The 21,861-nt window shown below is 56.2% G+C and overlaps 1 protein-coding gene across 3 annotated transcripts in view; it reads right to left on the bottom strand.

Moving 5' to 3' along the window:
* The window catches only part of TSPAN4 (tetraspanin 4), a 628,454-nt gene that overhangs the window by 342,408 nt on the left and 264,185 nt on the right, over nucleotides 1-21,861 (bottom strand). The gene's annotated exons all lie outside the window — the stretch shown is intronic.

The following is a 21,861-nucleotide window of genomic DNA, read 5'->3' as shown; positions in this document are numbered from 1 at the left end:
CAGCATCCTTTGATTCTGTGCTAAGAAAGGAGGAAGAAGAGGAAACAAATGAAAAGTAGCAATTCAGGGTGTCAAATTATTGGGCAAGATGACCTTTGAGGGTCCCTTCCAACTCAGTGCAGTCTGTGAGTAAGTTTACAATGCAGAAACTCAGAGGCATCTTCAGGTCCTTCTGCTGCTCTCCATGAGGCAAGGCCAGGCTGCAGATCCTGCCTAAACCAGAAGTGAGGGGAATGACCTGACAGCTGATCTCACTGCTGCCACTGCTGAGCACTGCCCTGGGGAGATGGCACAGGGAGGAAGGGAGAGGAGGAGGTCCCTGTCAAGGAGGTGTATTTCTGGCTGAGATCCCCAGCTAGCAGCCTGCTCAACTTTTGCACTTGCAGGCAGACAGAACCCAAAGACAAAACGACACTGCCCAATGTGCAGCTCTCTCCTCCTCTCCAGCAGCCTCAAGTGCTGGCAATCATAGAATCACAGAGTGCTCTGGGCTGGAAGGGAGCTCCAAAGCTCTGCACTCAGCAGGGACATCCAACCCTGGAGCAGGTTGCCCAGAGCCCTCTCCAGCCTCACCTGGAACAGCTCCAGGGATGGAGCCTCCACCACCTCCCTGGGCAGCCTGCTGCAGTGTTCCAGCAGCCTCCTGGGGCAGAACTTGTTCCTCACATCCAATCTCCATCTGCTCTGCTCTGCTTTGAAGCCATTGCCCCTGCTCCTGTCCCTGCAGGCCTTTGCAAACAGAGTCTCTGCAGCCTTCTTGTAGCCCCTTCAGGTCCTGGCAGGCTGCTATTAGGTCTCCCCAGAGCCTTTTCTTCTCCAGGCTGAACACCCCCAGCTCCTCAGCCTGTCCTTGTAGCAGAGCTGCTCCAACCTCCTGATCATTTTCATGGCCTCCTCTGGACCTGCTCCATCTCCTTCCTGTGCTGAGGGCTCCAGAACTGCACACAGTATTGCAGGTGAGGTCTCCCCAGAGCAGAGCCCAGTGGCAGAATCACCTCTCTGGATGGCTTCTGTCAGTACCCATGCAGCATGGGCATGCAGCAGGGCGCCAAGCAGCTGTGCAGCCAGCAGGTCTGCACCTGCAGGGCAGGAGAGCTGGGAACTGCAGGCTCCATCTGCGTTTGGGTCATTGCAGTGTTGTGTCCAGCACCCTAACAGCCTCACCCACTGCACTGGGGTGAGACCCCTGCACAACCAGCCCCTCTCAGAGGCCAAGGTGATCCACCTGCACTGATGAAACGCAGAAGGGAAAGCTCAGCTTGGGACATCTCCCAAGGAGCATTGGATGGAGCACATTTAACTGCCTGAACAACAGAGCTCAGAGGGGCATGGTCAGTGGTGCAGAGTCCAGTTGGAGCCTTGTAACTTGTGGTGTTCCCCAGGGGGCAGGACTGGGTTCAGTCATACTCAGCATCTTCAGCAGCAGTGTGGATGAGGGGATAGAGAGGACCCTCAGCCAGTTTGCAGCTGATGCCAAACTGGGAGGAGTGGCTGACACCCCCCCAGGCTGTGCTGCCATTCACTGAGATCTGGCCAGGCTGGAGAGCTGGGCAAAGGGGAACCTCACAGAGTCCAACCAGAGAAAGTGTGGAGCCCTGCGCCTGGGGAGGAACAACCCCATGCACCAGGACAGACTGAGGACTGGCCTGATGGAAAGCAGCTCCATGGAGAAGGACCTGAGAATCCTGGGGCCAAGAAAAGCCAATGGTCTCCTGGGGTGCACTGTGGCCAGCAGGTCAAGGGAGGCTCTCCTCCCCCTGTACTCTGCTCTGGTGAGACCACATCTGGAGTCCTGGCTCCACTTCTGACTTCCCAGTTCAAGAGAGACAGAGAACTACTGGAGAGAGTCCAATGGAGGCCAAGAGGATGCTGAAGGGCCTGGAACATCTGTGTGAGGAGGAAAGGCTGAGAGACCTGGGGCTGTTTAGCCTGGAGAAAAGAAGGCTGAGAGGGGATCTGATCAATGGCTATCAATAGCTGAAGGATGGGTGCCAAGAAGGGGCCAGGTGGTGTCCTGTGACAGGACAAGGGGCAAGGGATACCAACTGGGACCCAGGAGGTTCCATCTGAGCAGGAAGAGGAACTTCTTTCACGTGAGGCTGATGGAGGCCTGGAGCAGGCTGCCCAGAGAGAATCACAGAATCAAAAAGGTTGGAAAAGATTTCAGATGTCACCCAACACCTCCTGGCAACGAAACCATGGCTCCAAGTGCCACATCCAATCCCCTCTTGACCGCTTCCAGGGATGGGGACTCCACCACCTCCCTGGGCAGCACATTCCCATGGCCAATCTCTCTTTCTACGAAGAACTTTCTCCTCACCTCCAGCCTAAACCTCCCCTGGCACAGCTTGAGACTGTGTCCTCTTGTTCTGGTGCTGGCTGCCTGGGAGAAGAGACCAACCCCTTCTTGGCTACAATCACCTTTCAGGTAGCTGTAGAGAGCAATGAGGTCTCCCCTGAGCCTCCTCTTCTCCAGGCTAAGCAACCCCAGCTCCCTCAGCCTCTCCTCACAGGGCTGTGCTCCAGACCCCTCCCCAGCTTTCTTGCCCTTCTCTGGACACCTTCCAGCAAGTCAACCTCTTTCCTAACCTGAGGAGCCCAGAACTGGACACAGGACTCAAGGTGTGGCCTAACCAGTGCAGAGAACAGGGCACAATGACCTCCCTGCTCCTGCTGGCCACACTGTTCCTGATCCAGTCCAGGATGCCCTTGGCCTTCCTGGCCACCTGGGCACACTGCAGGCTCATGTTCAGCCTACCATCACCCAACACCCCCAGGTCCCTCTCTGCCTGGCAGCTCTCAGCCACTCTGCCCCCAGCCTGTAGCTCTGCCTGGGGTTGTTATGGCCAAAGTGCAGCCCCTGGCACTTGGACTTGTCGAATGCCATCCTGTTGGCCTCTGCCCATCTGTCCAGCCTGGCAAGGTCCCTCTGCAGAGCCCTTCTGCCCTCTAACTGACCAAGATCTGCTCCCAGCTTGGTGTCAGCTGCAAACTTGCTGATGACTGACTCAATGCCCTCCTCCAGATCATCAATGAAGATGTTAAAGAGGATGGGGCCCAGCACTGATCCCTGGGGCACACCACTGGTGCCTGGCTGGGGCTTGGCACTGGAGCATCTTGAAGGTCCCTTCCAATCCAGCCCAACCCATTCCATGAATCTGAGTGTTGGGCTCACGAAGCCTCCACCACAGCAAGCAGGTGGCAAGGCACAGGCACAGGCTGGCTGCAGTGCTTCTGGGGAGGGTGAGGCACACACAGAGATGACAACAAACAAGCATATGAGCAGCACCAAGGTGCTGAGCACAACTGTGAGTGGGTTTCCTAAAGACTGGCTCCCTTCTCCTCTGGCACAGATTGCCTGTTACAGCCTCAGAGCGCTGGGGCCTGAGCGTGCTGGAGAGAACCCAAGGCAAGGCCCTGGGAAATTGTTAAGCCAGAATCACTTCAGCTGAGAACAGAGCATCTCTAACAGCCCCACCAGCTTCATTACCACTCCAGCAAACAGGGACAGCTTTTGACTCCCCATTTCCCAGCTCTTGCTGTCAAGGCCAGCACTGCTATTAATACTCAGCATTAGAGGCTCTGGCTGCATTTTAATCACTGCTAGCCTGCCCTTCTTCATCTTAGGCACAAGAAGTGTGCTGAGACCTAGCAGTTTGTCAGCCTGGCTGCTGCTGCTATGAGAGGACAGAGGACACTCATCTGCAGCCAGAAGGGCAGGACAAGAAAAAGGCAACTCCAGCTGGGGTGTTTGTCCCTGCACTCAGCACTGGTCAGGCCACACCTTGAGGACTGGGTTCAGTTTGGGGACTTTCACCCCAAGATGGCCATTGAGGGCCTGGAGCAGGTCCAGAGGAGGGCAACAAAGGTGGGGAAGGGTCTGGAGAGCAGGGCTGGGGAGGAACAGCTGAGGGAGCTGGGGGTGTTCAGTCTGGAGGAGGCTGAGGGGAGACCTCAGTGCTCTCTACAGCTCCCTGAAAGGAGGCTGCAGCCAGGCAGAGATCCATCTCTCCTCCCAAGGAACAAATGGTAGGACAATAGGAAATGGCCTGAAGTTGCTGCTGAGAGCCTATCTACAGCACTGCCTCCAGTTCTGGGGCCACCAGTACAAGAAGGACCTAGAGCTGCTGGAGAAGGTCCAGAGGAGGCCAGGAAGATGCCCAGAGGGCTGCAGAACCTTCCCTGTGAGGCCAGGCTGGGAGAGTTGGGGCTGTTGAGGCTGGAGAAGAGAAGGCTCCAGGCAGACCTTAGAGCAGTCTTCCAGTACCTGAAGGGAGCTACAAGAAGTTGCTTTTCACAAGGGCTTGTAGTGACAGGATAAGAGGGAATGGATTGAAGCTGGAGAAGGGCAGATTGAGACTGGAGATGAGGCTCCAGGCCCCTCAGCAGCTTTGCAGCCTCCCCTGGACTCTCTCCAACTGGGGGCAGAGAGCCCACAGAGGGCAGTTCCCTGTCTCTCTGCAAGCAGGGAGAGCCCAGAACTGGACACAATGCTCCAGTTTGTGTCCAGTGCTCCTTGTCCTGCCATGGGAGGGGGATAGAGACCAGTGATGAAGAAGAAATTGTTGAGAATGAGGCTGGGGAGACTCTGGCACAGGCTGCCCAGGGAGGCTGTGGCTGCCTCCTGCCTGAAGGTGTTGAGGACCAGGCTGGATGAGGCCTTGAGCAAGCTGGGGCTGGTGGGAGGTGTCCCTGCCCATGGCAGGGGGCTTGGATGATGTTTAAGATCCCTTCCAACCCAAACCATTCTGTGACTCTATGAATGCTAAAGGTCTGTTCCAAGCAGCATGAACCCTATGTGCCCATCTGTAGGGGCACGGATGCAATGCCTCAGGTTGGAGCTGGCTGAACTTTGAGCTCTGTTCCAACCCAACCCATTCAATGAATCTGTGAAACTCATCCCAATGAGCTCAGCCACCTGCAGCAACCTTCCAGCAAGGGGGATGCAGGGCAAGGCCTTCCTGTCAGCCCGAAGGACTGATGGTTTGCAGTCATTCTAGGGGTGCAGATCTCTCTTGCCAGCCATAACTGGGTTTCAAGAGGGGTGGCAGCGAGAGAAACGTCATCTGTGGCAGAGCAGGGCTGTGTTTGCCTCGGGGATGCTGATATATATCCACACACACACACACACCAGGCACACGAGAGGCAAAAGCATCTTCTGACATTTAAAGCCATCCCAGCTCGTCTGAGCCAGGCAGCCCAAGCTGTCAGCAGCGCCGTGGGAGTGCTGCACGGCTTTCAGAGCTAACAGCAGCCTCTAATGAGGAGAGGGAGCCGAAGCTTCAGCAAAGGAGAGCAGGCACAGAGAGCCGGATGAAAGCCATTCGGCCAGCCAGGGGCTCTCCCGGAGCGGCACCGGCGCTGCCTGCGGGCTCCTCCTCTCCGGCACAAGAGGCTGAAGCGCCAGCCCCACAGTCAGGTGGTCGTGATTGAACCTTGCCTCTGCCACAAGCCTCTGCCCTAACTTGCCCAGGGAAGTTGTATCATAGTATCATAGTACCATAGTATCATAGCATCATAGTATCATAGCATCAGTCAGGGTTGGAAGGGACCACAAGGATCATCCAGTTCCAGCCCCCCTGCCATGGGCAGGGACACCCCACACTAGATCAGCCTGGCCACAGCCTCAGCCAGCCTGGCCTTAAACACCTCCAGGGACAGGGCCCCAACCACCTCCCTGCACAACCCATTCCAGGGCTTCACCACTCTCATGGGGAAGAACTTCCTCCTCCCCTCCAGCCTCAATCTCCCCACCTCCAGCTTCATTCCATTCCCCCTAGTCCTAGCACTGCCTGAGATCCTGAGCAGTCCCTCCCCAGCCTTCCTGGAGCCCCCTTCACATCCTGGAAGGCCACAATGAGGTCACCTGGGAGCCTTCTCTTCTCCAGACTCAACAGCCCCAACTCCTTCAGTCTGTCCTCACAGGAGAGGTGCTCCAGCCCTCTGCTCCTCCTCCTGGCCCTGCTCTGGACACCTTCCAGCACCTCCATGTCCCTCTGGACTCAGCACTGGTGAGGCCACACCTTGAGGACTGGGTTCAGTTTGGGGGTCCTCACTCCAAGAAGGACATTGAGAGGTAGGAGCAGGTCCAGAGAAGGGTCTGGGGAAGGGTCTGGAGAGCAGGGCTGGGGAGGAGCAGCTGAGGGAGCTGGGGGTGTTCAGTGTGGAAGAGGCTGAGCAGAGACCTCATTGCTTTCTGCAGCTCCCTGAGAGGAGGCTGCAGGGAGCTGGGGGTTGGGCTCTGCTCCCTAGTCTCAGATGATAGAATAAAAGGAACAGGCCTGAAATTGTGCCAGGGGAGGGTTAGGTTGGAGAGGAGGAAACATTTCTTTGCTGCCAGAGTGGTCAGAGGCTGCCCAGGGAGACGGTGGAGTCCCCATGCCTGGAGGTGTTCCAGAACCCTGTGGCCAGAGCGGTTGGGGCTGTGGTTTGATGGCCATGGAAGGGTTGGGTTGATGGTTGGACTCAATGACCTCAGAGGGCTTTTCCAACCCAAACAATTCCCTGGTTCTGTGATTGCCTGGCCCCACAGACCTTTCTACACCTCGAATGGAAGTGCTACCTGGCTGCAGAGGGCAGTTGCAGAAGGAGCAGGGACTTGAGACAGGCTCCTAGTGCTCTTAGACAAACAGGAGAATAACTGACGGATGCTCAGCCCCAACTCCTTCAGTCTGTCCTCACAGGAGAGGTGCTCCAGCCCTCTGCTCCTCCTCCTGGCCCTGCTCTGGACACCTTCCAGACCTTCCAGATCCCTCTTGTCCTAGGGGCTCCAGAACTGGAGGCAGTACTGCAGGTGGGGTCTCCCCAGAGCTGAGCAGAGGGGGAGAATCACCTCCCTTGCCCTGCTGGCCACACTTCTCCTGCTGCAGCCCAGGCTCTGCTTGGCTTTCTGGGCTGCAAGTGCACACTGAGAGCTCCTGCTGAGCTTCTCCTCCCCCAGCACCCCCAAGGCTCTCTCCTCAGGGCTGCTTTCCAGCCAGTCCCTGCCCAGCCTGCATTTGTGCCTGGGATTGCCTCCACCCAGCTGCAGGACCCTGCCCTTGCTCTGGTTGAACCTCCTGAGGTTGGCTTGTGCCCACCTCTGCAGCCTGTCCAGCTCCCTCTGGATGGATCCCTTCCCTCCAGCTGTCTGCTGCACCACACAGCTTGGTGTCATCAGCAACCCTGCTGAGGCTGCACTCAGTGCCACTGTCCCTGGCACCCACAGAGATGTTGAACAAGACTCCAAGCCTGAAAGTATTGAAAGGCAGGTTGGATGAGGCCTTGAGCAAGCTGCTCTAGCAGGAGGTGTCCCTGCCCATGTCAGGGGGGGTTGAACTAGATGATCTTTAAGGTCTCTTCCAACATAAACCAATCTGGGACTGTATGACTCCTGAATTAGCAGATTCACAAGGCTTAGGATGCTGGCAGAAACCTCAGACAGGAATTAAATATAGGAAGAGCATCCGTCAGTTATTCTCCTGTTTGTCTAAGAGCACTAAGAGCCTGTCTCAAGTCCCTGCTCCTTCTGCAACTGCCCTCTGCAGCCAGGTAGCACTTCCATTCGAGGTGTAGAAAGGTCTGTGGGGCCAGGCAATCACAGAACCAGGGAATTGTTTGGGTTGGAAAAGCCCTCTGAGGTCATTGAGTCCAACCATCAACCCAACCCCTCCATGGCCATCAAACCACAGCCCCAACCGCTCTGGCCACAGGGTTCTGGAACACCTCCAGGCATGGGGACTCCACCATCTCCCTGGGCAGCCTCTGACCACTCTGGCAGCAAAGAAATGTTTCCTCCTCTCCAACCTAAGCCTCCCCTGGCACAATTCCAGGCCAGTTCCTCTCCTTCTCTCACCTGAGACTAGGGAGCAGAGCCCAACCCCCAGCTCCCTGCAGCCTCCTCTCAGGGAGCTGCAGAGAGCAATGAGGTCTCCCTCAGCCTCCTCTGCTCCAGGCTGAACACCCCCAGCTCCCTCAGCTGCTCCTCCCCAGCCCTGCTCTCCAGACCCTTCCCCACCTTTGTTGCCCTTCTCTGGACCTGCTCCTACCTCTCAATGTCCTTCTTGAAGTGAGGACCCCCAAACTGAACCCAGTCCTCAAGGTGTGGCCTGATGCTGAGTCCAGAGGGACATGGAGGTGCTGGAAGGTGTCCAGAGCAGGGCCAGGAGGATGAGCAGAGGGCTGGAGCACCTCTCCTGTGAGGACAGACTGAAGGAGTTGGGGCTGTTCAGTCTGGAGAAGAGAAGGCTCCCAGGTGACCTCATTGTGGCCTTCCAGGATCTGAAGGGGGCTCCAGGAAGGCTGGGGAGGGACTGCTCAGGATCTCAGGCAGGGATAGGACTAGGGGGAATGGAATGAAGCTGGAGGTGGGGAGATTGAGGCTGGAAGGGAGGAGGAAGTTCTTCCCCATGAGAGTGGTGAAGCCCTGGAATGGGTTGTGCAGGGAGGTGGTTGGGGCCCTGTCCCTGGAGGTGTTTAAGGCCAGGCTGGCTGAGGCTGTGGCCAGGCTGATCTAGTGTGGGGTGTCCCTGCCCATGGCAGGGGGGTTGGAACTGGATGATCCTTGTGCTCCCTTCCAACCCTGACTGATACTATGATACTATGACACTATGACAATCTCTGCCCTGCTCCTGCTGGCCACACCACTGCTGCTCCAGGCCAGGCTGCTGGTGGCCTCCTTGGCAGCCTGAGGTGACAGTGGCTCATGTTCTGACAGCTGAGTCACCTAAAGATCAGAAGCCCCCCTCTCCTTTCTGCCCTGTTTCTCACTCCCCATGGTCTCCATGTCCTAGCTCCATGGTGCAGCCTCATCTGCAGTCCCATCTACACAACTGCATGGCAACAAAGAGCAGGGCAGGGAAGTGCTGAGCTTGGCTTCTTCTGGAGCACAGCCTGATGAGGCAAGGCTGAGAGCCCTGGGGCTACTTAATCTGGAGAGGAGAAGACTGAGGGCTGGGTGTCAAGAGGAAGGGGACAGCCTCTGCTCATTTGTGCCCTGTAATAGGACAAGGGGCAATGGATGTAAACCACAGCACAGGGGGTTTCCACCTCAACCCAAGGAAGAACTTCTTTAATGTAAGGGTGCCAGAGCACTGGAAGAGGCTGCCCAGAGAGGTTGTGGAGTCTCTGGAGCCTTTTCAGCCCTGCCTGGATGTGTTCCTGTGCAACCTGTGTTAGATTCTATGCTCCTGCTCTGTCAGGAGGGTTGGCCCCAAAGACCTTGAGTCCTGTGTCCAGTTCTGGGCCCCTCAGTTGAAGAAGGACATTGAGACTCTTGAAGGTGTCCAGAGAAGGGCAACAAAGCTGGGGAGAGGCCTTGAGCACAGCCCTGTGAGGAGAGGCTGAGGGAGCTGGGGTTGCTTAGCCTGGAGAAGAGGAGGCTCAGGGGAGACCTTCTTGCTCTCTGCAACTCCCTGAAGGGAGGTTGGAGCCAGGTGGGGGTTGGGCTCTCTTCCCAGGCACCCAGCAGCAGAACAAGAGGACACAGTCTCAAGCTGTTCCAGGGAAGGTTTAGACTGGAGGTGAGGAGAAAGTTCTTCACTCAGTGAGTCATTCGCCTTTGGGATGTGCTGCCCAGGGAGGTGGTGGAGTCCCCATCCCTGGAGGTGTTTCAGAGGGGATTGGATGTGGCACTTGGTGCCATGGTCTAGTCATGAGGTCTGTGGTGACAGGATGGACTTGATGATCTTTGAGGTCTCTTCCAACCTGGGTGATACTGTGAGCCTGTGGTCTGATTGCAAATTAGCTCTTGTGGAGAGGGGAACAAGACAAACCACCCCAGGAGCCAGGGAGTGGCTTTGTCTGGGCAATGCCTTTTGTTCCCTGCAGCAGCATGGCAATGCAAGATAAGGGTTTCTGGTACCCTGGGGCTGTGGGGTGCACTGCACTCAGAGCACCTCTGGAGCCCATCAACTGGAGCTGAGCACACTCAGCACAGAGCAGGCCAGAGCCCTGGCATCCCCACAGTGCCCTGCAGGGACACACAGCACTCAAATGCTGGGAGGAAAATGGAACAGAAGCACAGGTGCTGATTGCTGGCACAGCCTGCCCAGGGAGGTGCTCAAAGCCCCAGCCAGGGAGGTGTTTAAAAGCCCTACAGATGTGGTGCTGAGGCACATGGTTTAGCACCAGACTTGGCCCAGTTAGAAGCACATAATGCATCTGGTTAGAAGAGACCTCAAAGCTCATCCAGCCTGACCCAGCCCTGAAGGGGCATCACTAAACCACATCTCCAGGCACCAGGTCCACAGCTGCTTGAACACCCCCAGGGGTGGTGACTCCACCACTGCCCTGGGCAGACCACTCCAGGGGTTGAGAGCCCTCTCTGTGAAGAAATGATTCCTAATATCCAGCCTGAACCTTCCCTGGTGCAGCCTGAAACCATTTCCTCTCCTACTGAGAATGCTTGGAGTTGGTGCTTGAGAGGGAATGGGTTGGAGCTTGAGGAGGGGAGACTGAGAAAGAAAGGAGGAAGAAATTCTTGCCAGTGAGACTGGGGAGACTCTGGCACAGGCTGCCCAGGGAGGCTGTGGCTGCCTCCTGCCTGGAGGTGTTCAGGGCCAGGCTGGATGAGGCCTTGAGCAGCTTGGGCTAGTGGAAGTTGCCTCTGCCCATGGGCAGGGGGCTTGGATGATCTTTAAGATCCCTCCCAATCCAAACCATTCTGTGGCTCTGTGAATCTTAAAGGCCTCTTCCAACCAAAATGATGTCATGATCACTCAGCAAGTCCCCATCTGTACTGGTGGCCACACAATGCCTCAGCTGCCCCACAGCACAGTTGGGTGAAACCTCTGCCCAAGATACTTTAAGAAGGACCAGAGCAGGCAACCAAGTGCCCCAGCCTGGGGCAGTGCCACTGCCCATCCTCTTCAACATCTTCACTGATGATCTGGATGAGGGGGTCGAGTCAGCCATCAGCAAGTTTGCAGATGACACCAAGTTAGGGACAGATGTTAGTCAGTTAGAGGGTAGAAAGGCTCTGCAGAGGGACCTCAACCAACTGGACAGATGGGCAGAGGCCAACAGGATGGCATTCAACAAGTCCAAGTGCCAGGGGCTGCACTTTGGCCACAGCAACCCCAGGCAGAGCTACAGGCTGGGGTCAGAGTGGCTGAGAGCTCCCAAACAGAGAGGGACCTGGGGGTGCTGATTGACAGCTGACTGAACATGAGCCTGCAGTGTGCCCAGGGGGCCAGGTGGGCCAGTGGCATCCTGGCCTGCATCAGGAACAGTGTGGCCAGCAGGAGCAGGGAGGTCATTCTGCCCTGTACTCTGCTTTGGTTAGGCCTCACCTTGAGTCCTGTGTCCAGTTCTGGGCTCCTCAGTTTAAGAAGGACATTGAGAGACTTGAAGGTGTCCAGAGAAGGGCAAGAAAGCTGGGGAGGGGTCTGGAGCACAGACCTGTGAGGAGAGGCTGAGGGAGCTGGGGTTGCTTAGCCTGGAGAAGAGGAGGCTCAGGGGAGACCTCATTGCCCTCTACAACTCCCTGAGGGGTGGTTGTGGCCGGAAGTGGTTGGTCTCTTCTCCCAGGCAGCCAGCAGCAGAACAAGAGGACACAGTCTCAAGCTGTGCCAGGGGGGGTTTAGACTCAAGGTGAGGAGGAAGTTCTTCACCGAGCGAGTCATTCATCATTGGAATGTGCTGCCCAGGGAGGTGGTGGAGTCCCCATCCCTGGAGGTGTTCAAGAGGGGATTGGATGTGGCACTTGGTGCCATGGTTTAGTCATGAGGTCTGTGGTGATAGGTTGGACTTGATGATCCTCGAGGTCCTTTCCAACCTTGGTGATACTGTGATACTGTGATACTGTGACACTGCAGGAGGCAGTGCAGCAGCAGCTGAGGAGCACCAAGGGCATGGGGCTGCTGGGACACAGGGCAAGCATTCCCAGCTAAGGCACAGATGCATGCCTGGGATAGCAGAAAGGGATGGAAGAATTCCTGGATGGTGAAGAGCTCCGTGTGGCATTTGCAGCAGCTCAGCCTGCCCCCTGCAATGTTTGATGTGTGACATCAAGAGCACACTGCTCTCACTCTGCTGCAAGCCCCCAGGCTCTCATGGCCAGCCTGCCTTCCACAGCCCAGCAGGGACAGGGCTGGACTGCAGCCTGAGGCAGGCATGGATTCACCCCAGCACAAGGGGCTCCCAGCTCAGGAGGGACAGGGATCTGCTGGAGAGAGTCCAAGGGAGGGCTGCAAGGATGCTGAAGGGACTGCAGCACTGCCTGGGGAGGAGAGGCTGAGAGCCCTGGGGGTGTTCAGTCTGGAGTGAAGACTGCGAGGGATCTGATCAATATATCATAGTATCAGAGTATCATAGTATCAGTCAGGGTTGGAAGGGACCACAAGGATCAGCCAGTTCCAACCCCCCTGCCATGGGCAGGGACACCTCACACTAGATCAGCCTGGCCACAGCCTCAGCCAGCCTGGCCTTAAACACCTCCAGGGACAGGGCCCCAACCACCTCCCTGCACAACCCATTCCAGGGCTTCACCACTCTCATGGGGAAGAACTTCCTCCTCCCTTCCAGCCTCAATCTCCCCACCTCCAGCTTCATTCCATTCCCCCTAGTCCTAGCACTCCCTCAGATCCTGAGCAGTCCCTCCCCAGCCTTCCTGGATCCCCCTTCACATCCTGAAAGGCCACAATGAGGTCACCTGGGAGCCTTCTCTTCTCCAGACTCAACAGCCCCAACTCCTTCAGTCTGTCCTCACAGGAGAGGTGCTCCAGCCCTCTGCTCATCCTCCTGGCCCTGCTCTGGACACCTTCCAGCCCCTCCACATCCCTCTTGCCATAGGGGCTCCAGAACTGGGGGCAGGACTCCAGGTGGGGTCTCCCCAGAGCTGAGCAGAGGGGGAGAATCACCTCCCTTGCCCTGCTGGCCACACTTCTCCTGCTGCAGCCCAGGCTCTGCTTGGCTTTCTGGGCTGCAAGTGCACACTGAGAGCTCCTGCTGAGCTTCTCCTCCCCCAGCACCCCCAAGGCTCTCTCCTCAGGGCTGCCTATCAATAGCTGAGGGCTGGGGGTCAGGAAGGAAGGGACAGGGACAGGCTCTGCTCAGTTGTGCCCTGGGACAGGACAAGGAGCAATGGATGGAAACTGCAGCACAGGAGGTTCCACCTCAACATGAGGAAGAACTGATGATGATGGTGGTGATGGAGTCACCATCCCTGGAGGTCTTTAGGCAGAGCCTGGATGAGGCACTTGGTGCCATGGTTTAGTTGATCAGATGGTGCTGGGTGAGAGGTTGGACTTGATGAGCACAAAGGTCTCTTCCAACCTGGTTAAATCTATTCTATTATATTCTATCCTATTCTATTCCATCCCATCCCATCCCATCCTATCCTATCCTATCCTATCCTATCCTATCCTATCCTATCCTATCCTATCCTATCCTATCCTATCCTATCCTATCCTATCCTATCCTATCCTTTACTGTAAGAGTCCCAGAGGCCTGGAGCAGGCTGCCCAGAGAGATTGTGGGGTCTCCTTCTCTGGAGCCTTCCCTGCCCTGTGTGATCTGTGTTGGATTCTCTGCTCCTGCTCTGGCAGGGGGGTTGGACTGGAAGCTCTTCAAAGGTCCCTTCCAACCCCTCACATCCTGTGAGCCTGTGAACTTACAGGGCCAGCTCCTCATTAAATGAATACAGTGAACCACAGGGTTAAATGAGAGCATGAGAGGGAACAGACTGAAGCTCAGTGAAGGCAGCTTAAGACTGGATATTAGAGAGACATTCTGGGCAGTGAGGCCGGGGAGTCTCTGGCACAGGCTGCTCAGGGAGGCTGTGGCTGCCTCCTGCCTGGAGGTGTTCAGGGCCAGGCTGGATGAGGCCTTGAGCAGCCTGTGCTGGTGGGAGGTGTCCCTGCCCATGGCAGGGGCTTGGAGCTGGCTGAGCTCTGAGCTCCCTTCCAAGCCAACCCCTGCTGGGACTCTGTGACCAAGCCTGTCTCATTTACAGTTCAGGCCATTCCTTTCCTTTTTGTCAGGGATTTGCAGCATGGAAAGCTCCACAGGGGCCTCAGGCAGGACCTGCTCCAGACCATTGTCTGCAACCCATCCCAGCACAACTGAAGCAGCTTATCAGTGGCACAGCCTAGAGCAGGGGCCTTGGCTTTGGGAAGCATGATTTATATTCATCTATAAACATTGGGAGGGAGTCAGTTCTTCCAGCAAAAACAAAAACATCTCTGGCAGCAAAGATGCAACTGTGTGAGGTGGCTGAGAGCATGGAAATGTGCTGTGAAGCAAGCAGACAGCTCACAGGGCACAGCTCACTGGACCCAAGCAAACCTTGCTGCCAGTCTCAGCTAAGCTTCCCATAGGACATGGGCAAGAAGAACACAGCCAAATGGTGAGAGCTGAATCAGACACAAGGCTGCAAGCTCTGGGTGTGTATGCAGGTGTTAAGCTCAACAAAGGCAACTGCAGAGTCCTGCACCTGGGGTGGAAATAGCCCCTGCAGCAGTACAGGGGAGGGGGAGGTCTGCTGGGAAGCAGCTCCAAGGAGAAGGACCTGGGAGTGCTGTTGGGGAACAAGCTCACCACAAGCCCAAAGTCTGCCCTTAAGGCCAAAAAATGCCAAAGGTGATCTGGGATCATGAAGAAGAGTGTGGCAGCAAGTGCAGGGAGGGTCTCCTGCCCTGCTGAGGTCATGGCTGGAGGAATGGGCCCAGTTCTGGGCTCCCCAGTTCCAGAGGGACAGGGAACTGCTGGAGAGAGCCCAGGGGAGGCTGCAGAGCTGCTGAGGGGCCTGGAGCAGCTCTGGGAGCAGCAAAGGCTGAGAGCCCTGGGGCTGAGAGCCTGCAGAAGAGCAGCCCCAGAGGGCAGCTGAGCAATGCTCAGCAAGAGCTAAAGGAGCTGTGGAGGGCAAGAGGCTGGGGCCAGGCTCTGCTGAGTGGTGCCCAGGGACAGCACAAGGGACAGCAAGGGGCACAGAGTGGCAGCCAGGAGGTTGGAGCTGAGCAGGAGGAGAAAGTTGTTTGGTGTGAGGCTGCTGGAGGCCTGGAGCAGGCTGCCCAGAGAGGTTGTGGAGTCTCCTGCTCTGGAGAGCTTCCAACCCCCCCTGGGCACTGTGCTGCTGGGCAAGCTGCTGGGGGTGCCCTGCTGGGGCAGGGGCTGGGCTGGGTGAGCTCCAGAGGTGTCCTCTCACTCCACCAAGCTGGGGCTCTGTGAGTCTCTGCTACAGAGATCTAGCACCAACATCAGTATTTATTTCTGGGGCAGGATTTGCTCTTACTGCTGAAGCTGAACAAGCTGAGAATCCAAGAAAGGAGACAAGCTCCCCACCTAGCTTCAGTGCACCCTGTGATCCCTCACACACTGCAGGGAGACATGGAATGAGGACACTGAAAGAGACTGAAGGCCTGCCCAGACATGACATCATCCTGTGGCTCCCCCTGAGGCTATCTGGAAGAGCAATGATATCACTTCTTGCCTCCTGCCAGAGTCACTCTTGCAGCCAGAGCAGCAGCCATGCTCTGTCTGTGAGGGTGATGGACAAGGCTCTCAGCCAGCCCTGAGCCCCCAGCAGCAGATCTCTGCAGTGCCCAGGGGATGGAGTCACAGGGGCTCTGTGGTACTGTGATGTTAGGAGTATAAATACACAATGCTGTCACTGAAGGAGCAAAAATCCCACCATGAGGTGTTCAGCACTGAGCTGGTGAGCAGGAGCACCTCAGGGCTCCAGCCTAGTGGAAAGTGACCCTGCCCCTGGCAGCTGAGTTGGGACTTTATGATCTCAAAGTTCCCTTCTAACCCAAACCATTCTTTCAATCACAGAGTACATCAAGTTGGAAGGGACTCTCCAAGGGCATCCTGTGCAACCCCCCTGCAGGCAGCAGGGACAGCTCCAGCCAGATCCCAGAGCAGGCTGCCCAGGGACACAGCCAGGCTGAGCTTGAATGTCTCCAGGGATGGAGCCTCAACCACCTCCCTGGGCAGCCTGGGACAGAGTCTCCCCAGACTCCCTGGGCACAACTTTCTCCTGAGCTCCAACCTAACTCTGCCCTGCTCCAGTTCCAAACCCTTGCCCCTTGGCCTATCCCCACAACCCCTTCTGAACAGTCCCTCCCCAGCCCTCCTCTAGGTCCCCTTCAGATATTGAAATGCAGCTCTGAGGTCTCCCTGCAGCCTCAGAGCAAGAGGACACAGCATCAAGCTGCACCAGGGGAGGTTCAGGCTGGATGTTAGGAAGAAATTCTTCCCAGCAAGAGAGATTGGCCATGGGAATGTGCTGCCCAGGGAGGTGGTGGAGTCCCCATCAGTGGAAGTGTTCAAGAGGGGATTGGACATGGACCTTGAAGCCATGGTTTGGCAGCCATGAGGTGTTGGGTGACAGGTTGGACTTGATGACCTCTGAGGTATTTTCCAACCTTACTGATTCTATGATTCCAGTACCTGAAGGGCTCCAGGAGAGCTGGGGAGGGACTCTGGACAAGGGCTGAGGGACAATGGCTTTGAGCTGGGAGAGAGGAGATTGAGAGTGGAGAGGAGGAAGAAATTGTTGAGAGTGAGGCTGGGGAGACTCTGGCACAGGCTGCCCAGGGAGGCTGCGGCTGCCTCCTGCCTGGAGGTGTTCAGGACCAGGCTGGATGAGGCCTTGAGCAGCCTGTGCTGGTGGGAGGTGTCCCTGCCCATGGCAGGGGCTGGAGCTGGCTGAGCTTTGAGCTCCCTTCTAACCCAACTCATGCTGTGATCTACTGAGAACTCAGAGGGTAGGTGTTGCTGATAGCACTCTCACAGCTTTGTAATGAATGAATTCAGGACACTGGTGGGCAACTGTGTGTGGATCTCTGGTGCACTGCATTTCTGAAGGGCTTTGCAGTGACCTGTTCTCTCTCAGGAGCAAAGGCTGAGAGCCCTGGGGCTGTCTAGCTTGAAGAATAGAATAGAATAGAATAGAATAGAATAGAATAGAATAGAATAGAATAGAATAGAATAGAATAGAATAGAATAGAATAGAATAGAATAGACCAGGTTGGAAGAGACCTTCCAGATCATCACATCCAACCTATCAACCAATCCAACACCACCTAATCAACTAACCCATGGCACCAAGCACCCTATCAAGTCTCCTCCTGAACACCTCCAGGGATGGGAACTCCACCACCTCCCTGGGCAGCACATTCCCATGGGCAATCTCTCTCTCTCTCTGTAGAACTTCCTCCTCACCTCCAGCCTAAACCTCCCCTGGCACAGCTTGAGACTGTGTCCTCTTGTTCTGGTGCTGGCAGCCTGGGAGAAGAGCCCAACCTCTGCCTGGCCACAACCTCCCTTCAGGGAGTTGGAGAGAGCAAGAAGGTCTCCCCTGAGCCTCCTCTTCTCCAGGCTAAGCAACCCCAGCTCCCTCAGCCTCTCCTCACAGGGCTGTGCTCCAGACCCCTCCCCAGCTTTCTTGCCCTTCTCTGGACACCTTTCAGTCTCTCAATGTCCTTCCTAACCTGAGGAGCCCAGAACTGGACACAGGACTCAAGGTGTGGCCTAAGCAGTGCTGAGCACAGGGCAGAATGACCTCCCTGCTCCTGCTGGCCACACTCTTCCTGATGCAGGCCAGGATGCCATTGGCCCTCCTGGCTGCCTGGGCACACTGCAGGCTCATATTCAGCCTACCATCAACCAGCACCACTCCCTGGACCTGCTGGCCACACTTTCACTGCAGCCATTCACACAGCTTTACAAACACCCAGGAAGCTCCCCAGCTCTACCCATCCCTCTCTTAAGGCAGGAGATGGGTGAAGAGAACAAGCCCCAGCTCTCAGCTCCTGCAGCAAGGGCTCACAGCAGCCCCTGGCAGTGATTAGCTCCATTTGCCCCACACAGCCCAGAGCTGCTGCACATCAGGGAATCCAGAGGGATCTGCAGGACCCCTGTACCCATTTTTAAGCCTCATGAAATTAAAGAACCTCCTTTATTTCCCTGCAATTGCTTTATGGCTGCATAAAATCCATCTCACTGAACAGTAATTGCCTGCCTGCTCCTGCATTTGGCAGTACCCAGCAGCTGGTGACTGCTGCTCCTCCTCCCCTGGAATGCCTGCTCAAGGCAGAACCCTCTGGCACAGCTCACCTGGAGCTCCCTCAGCCCTGCCAATGAAACACCTCCCCATCCTGCACCACCAGCTCAGCCCTCTCCTAACCTTCAGCCACACTGCCCCACACAACTCTTCTGCCGTGACCACTGGAAGTTGTGTACTGCAACTGTCACCACTGCTCACAGCTCTCCTGGTGTCCTGGAAGCCCAGCATGGTGGAGTGAGAGGACACCTCTGAAGCTCACCCACTCCAACCCCTGCCCCAGCAGGGCACCCCCAGCAGCTTGCCCAGCAGCACAATGCCCAGGGGGGGTTGGAAGCTCTCCACACCAGCAGACTCCACAACCTCTCTGGGCAGCCTGCTCCAGGCCTCCAGCAGCCTCACACCAAACAACTTTCTCCTCCTGCTCAGCTCCAACCTCCTGGCTGCCACTCTGTGCCCCTTGCTGTCCCTTGTGCTGTCCCTGGGCACCACTCAGCAGAGCCTGGCCCCAGCCTCTTGCCCCCCACAGCTCCTTTAGCTCTTGCTGAGCATTGCTCAGCTGCCCTCTGGGGCTGCTCTGCTGCAGGCTCTCAGCCCCAGGGCCCTCAGAGAATAAAATGGAATGGAATGGAATGGAATGGAATGGAATGGAATGGAATGGAATGGAATGGAATGGAATGGAATGGAATGGAATGGAATGGAATAGAATAGAATAGACCAGACCAGGTTGGAAAAGACCTTTGAGATCATCAAGTCCAACCTCTCCCCCAGCACCATCTGATCAACTCAACCATGGCACCAAGTGCCTCATCCAGGCTCTGCCTAAACACCTCCAGGGATGGGGACTCCACCACCTCCCTGGGCAGCACATTCCAATGGCCAATCTCTCTTGCTGGGAAGAATTTCTTCCTCACCTCCAGCCTGAACCTCCACTGGCACAGCTTGAGACTGTGCCCTCTTGTTCTGCTGCTGGCTGCCTGGGAGAAGAGCCCAGCCTCCACCTGGATCCAACCTCCCTTCAGGGAGTTGCAGAGAGCAAGAAGGTCTCCCCTGAGCCTCCTCTTCTCCAGGCTAAGCAACCCCAGCTCCCTCAGCCTCTCCTCACAGGGCTGTGCTCCAGACCCCTCCCCAGCTTTCTTGCCCTTCTCTGGACACCTTCAAGTCTCTCAATGTCCTTCTTAAACTCAGGAGCCCAGAGCTGGACACAGGACTCAAGGTGTGGCCTCAGCAGTGCTGAGCACAGGGCACAATGACCTCCCTGCTCCTGCTGGCCACACTCTTCCTGATGCAGGACTCCAGGTGGGCCTAAGTAGTGCTTCCCAAACATCTGTTTTAGAAGGCTAGGAGGAGGACTGATGCAGCTGCTAGCAGCTGGCTTTACTCACAGGGTAGCACCAGCTTATGGGGTGCTTGGTGCCATAGGTTAGTTGTTTAGGTGGTGTTGGATTGGTTGATGGGTTGGACATGATGGTCTTGAGGGTCTCTTCCAACCTGGTTTATTCTATGTATTCTATGTATTCCATGACTGGTGGCTGGACTCTGACAGCAGCAGGTGAGAGCCAGTGGTTTATTCTGGTGGGGGAAACAGGATAAAAACGTGGCAAATGGGCAAGGAGAAGCAGGGAGTGAAGTGATCAACTCACTGTCCCCCTCTGGGTGCTTTCCCACCAGAGGAACTGCTCACAGCTCCATCTGAGTCCTTCTCAGCCAGCCTGGGCCCTGCTCTCAGCACTCTGCTGCTCCTCCTTGGCCTCATTTCCCCCTTTTCCTGGAATAAATGCAAGGGCAACAGCTACAGGAGGGCTTCACAGCATTGCTTTGTGGCCCCCCTTCAGCAGCCTGCTCCCTTTCCATCTTCACACTGCTCATCCCTCCACGAAGAGCCAGGAGTGGAAGTGGAAATTAGACATTCCCAGAGGGACTTGCTTCTGCTTATTGCTTCCCCCTTTGAAGGCATTTCTCAGAGCTCCTGAATTAGCAGTGGCAGCTGCAGGCAAGGCAAGGCAATGCTAATTTTGCAGCTAATAATGGATTAGAAACCATTAGCCCTCCTGTAAAAGGCAGCAAGTGGAGGCACTCGAGGGATGCAGCAGCCATGCAGGGAGTCACTTATTTACCTCACTCTGACACAGTGCTAGGCCAGGCAGGAGCAGCTGGAAAGTGTGCTTAGCCAGGCAGGGCTGGAAGGATTTGTCACCACCACAGCCCAGCATCCTGTGCAGGGGAGGGACATCCACTCCTGCTGCTAAGGGAAAGCATGAACATGTGTCCTGAAGGGCAGGGGCCACCACAGGCACCACAAGGGAGCCTGTGTCAAGCCCATGTGGCCAATTGCAAGGCCCCAGGCAACCTGGGACAGGACAGGGGTTGGTCTCTTCTCCCAGGCACCCAGCACCAGAACAAGAGGACACAGTCTCAAGCTGTGCCAGGGGAGGTTTAGGCTGGAGGTGAGGAGAAAGTTCTTCCCAGAGAGAGTTGTTAGCCATTGGGATGTGCTGCCCAGGGAGGTGGTGGAGTCCCCATCCCTGGAGGTGTTTAAAAAGAGATGAAGGGAGAGGGAGCAGCCTTGTGAGGAAGGACTTAGGGGTGCTGGCAGGTGAAAACCTGGAGATGAGCTGGCACTCTGCACTCCCAGGCCACAGCCAGATGTGATTCTAAGTGGATTTAACGCTGCTCACCAGAGCTCTCTGGGCTCAGGCAGCCAAGCAGTTCACCCAGCAAGGCAGCCACCCCTCCAAGTCATGAGCAGAGAGCTGTGGAAGGCTGTGTCAAATGCTGAGTAGAGAGGCTCTGCAGAGGGACCTTGCCAGGCTGGACAGATGGGCAGAGGCCAAGGGCAGGAGACTGAACACAACCAAGTGCCAGGTGCTGCACATTGGCCACAGCAACCCCAGGCAGTGCTACAGGCTGGGGTCAGCGTGGCTGAGAGCAGCCAGGCAGAGAGGGACCTGGGGGTGCTGGTGGATGGTAGGCTGAACATGAGCCTGCAGTGTGCCCAGGCAGCCAGGAGGACCAATGGCATCCTGGCCTGCATCAGGAACAGTGTGGCCAGCAGGAGCAGGGAGGTCATTCTGCCCCTGTACACTGCACTGGTTAGGCCACACCTTGAGTCCTGTGTCCAGTTCTGGGATCCTCAGGTTAGGAAGGAGGTTGACTTGCTGGAAGGTGTCCAGAGAAGGGCAACAAAGTTGGGGAGGGGTCTGGAGCACAGCCCTGTGAGGAGAGGCTGAGGGAGCTGGGGTTGCTTAGCCTGCAGAAGAGGAGGCTCAGGGGAGACCTTCTTGCTCTCTCCAACTCCCTGAAGGGAGGTTGTAGCCAGGTGGGGGTTGGGCTCTTCTTCCAGGCAGCCAGCACCAGAACAAGAGGACACAGTCTCAGGCTGTGCCAGAGGAGGTTTAGGCTGGAGGTGAGGAAGAAATTCTATACAGAGAGAGAGATTGGCCATGGGAATGTGCTGCCCAGGGAGGTGGTGGAGTCCCCATCCCTGGAGGTGTTCAGGAGGAGACTTGATAGGGTGCTTGGTGCCATGGGTTAGTTGTTTAGGTGGTGTTGGATTGGTTGATAGATTGGACTTGATGATCTTGAAGGTCTCTTCCAACCTGGTCTGGTCTATTCTATTCTATTCTATTCTATTCTATTCTATTCTATTCTATTCTATTCTATACTAAAGTCCAGGTAGAAGACACCCACAGCCTGCCTGCAGGAAGTGGTTTGGTTAACCAGCTGCCTGCTGGGAAGCAGTGAACAAATCCCTGAGCCTGCTTGGCTTCAGTGATTTTCTTCTCCTTCTGCTCTTCCACTCCTCTCCGCCATCCTCCTGGGGGCATTATGGAAGCAGCTGGGGGGTGGTTAGAATCAGAGACTCAATAAGGTTG

The sequence above is a fragment of the Melanerpes formicivorus genome, unplaced genomic scaffold, assembly GCF_026170545.1.
Source record: "Melanerpes formicivorus ecotype bairdi unplaced genomic scaffold, bMelFor1.0.p_v2 SCAF_16, whole genome shotgun sequence".
Taxonomy (NCBI): Eukaryota; Metazoa; Chordata; class Aves; order Piciformes; family Picidae; genus Melanerpes; species Melanerpes formicivorus.
This window is presented reverse-complemented; position numbering and strand designations above follow the sequence as displayed.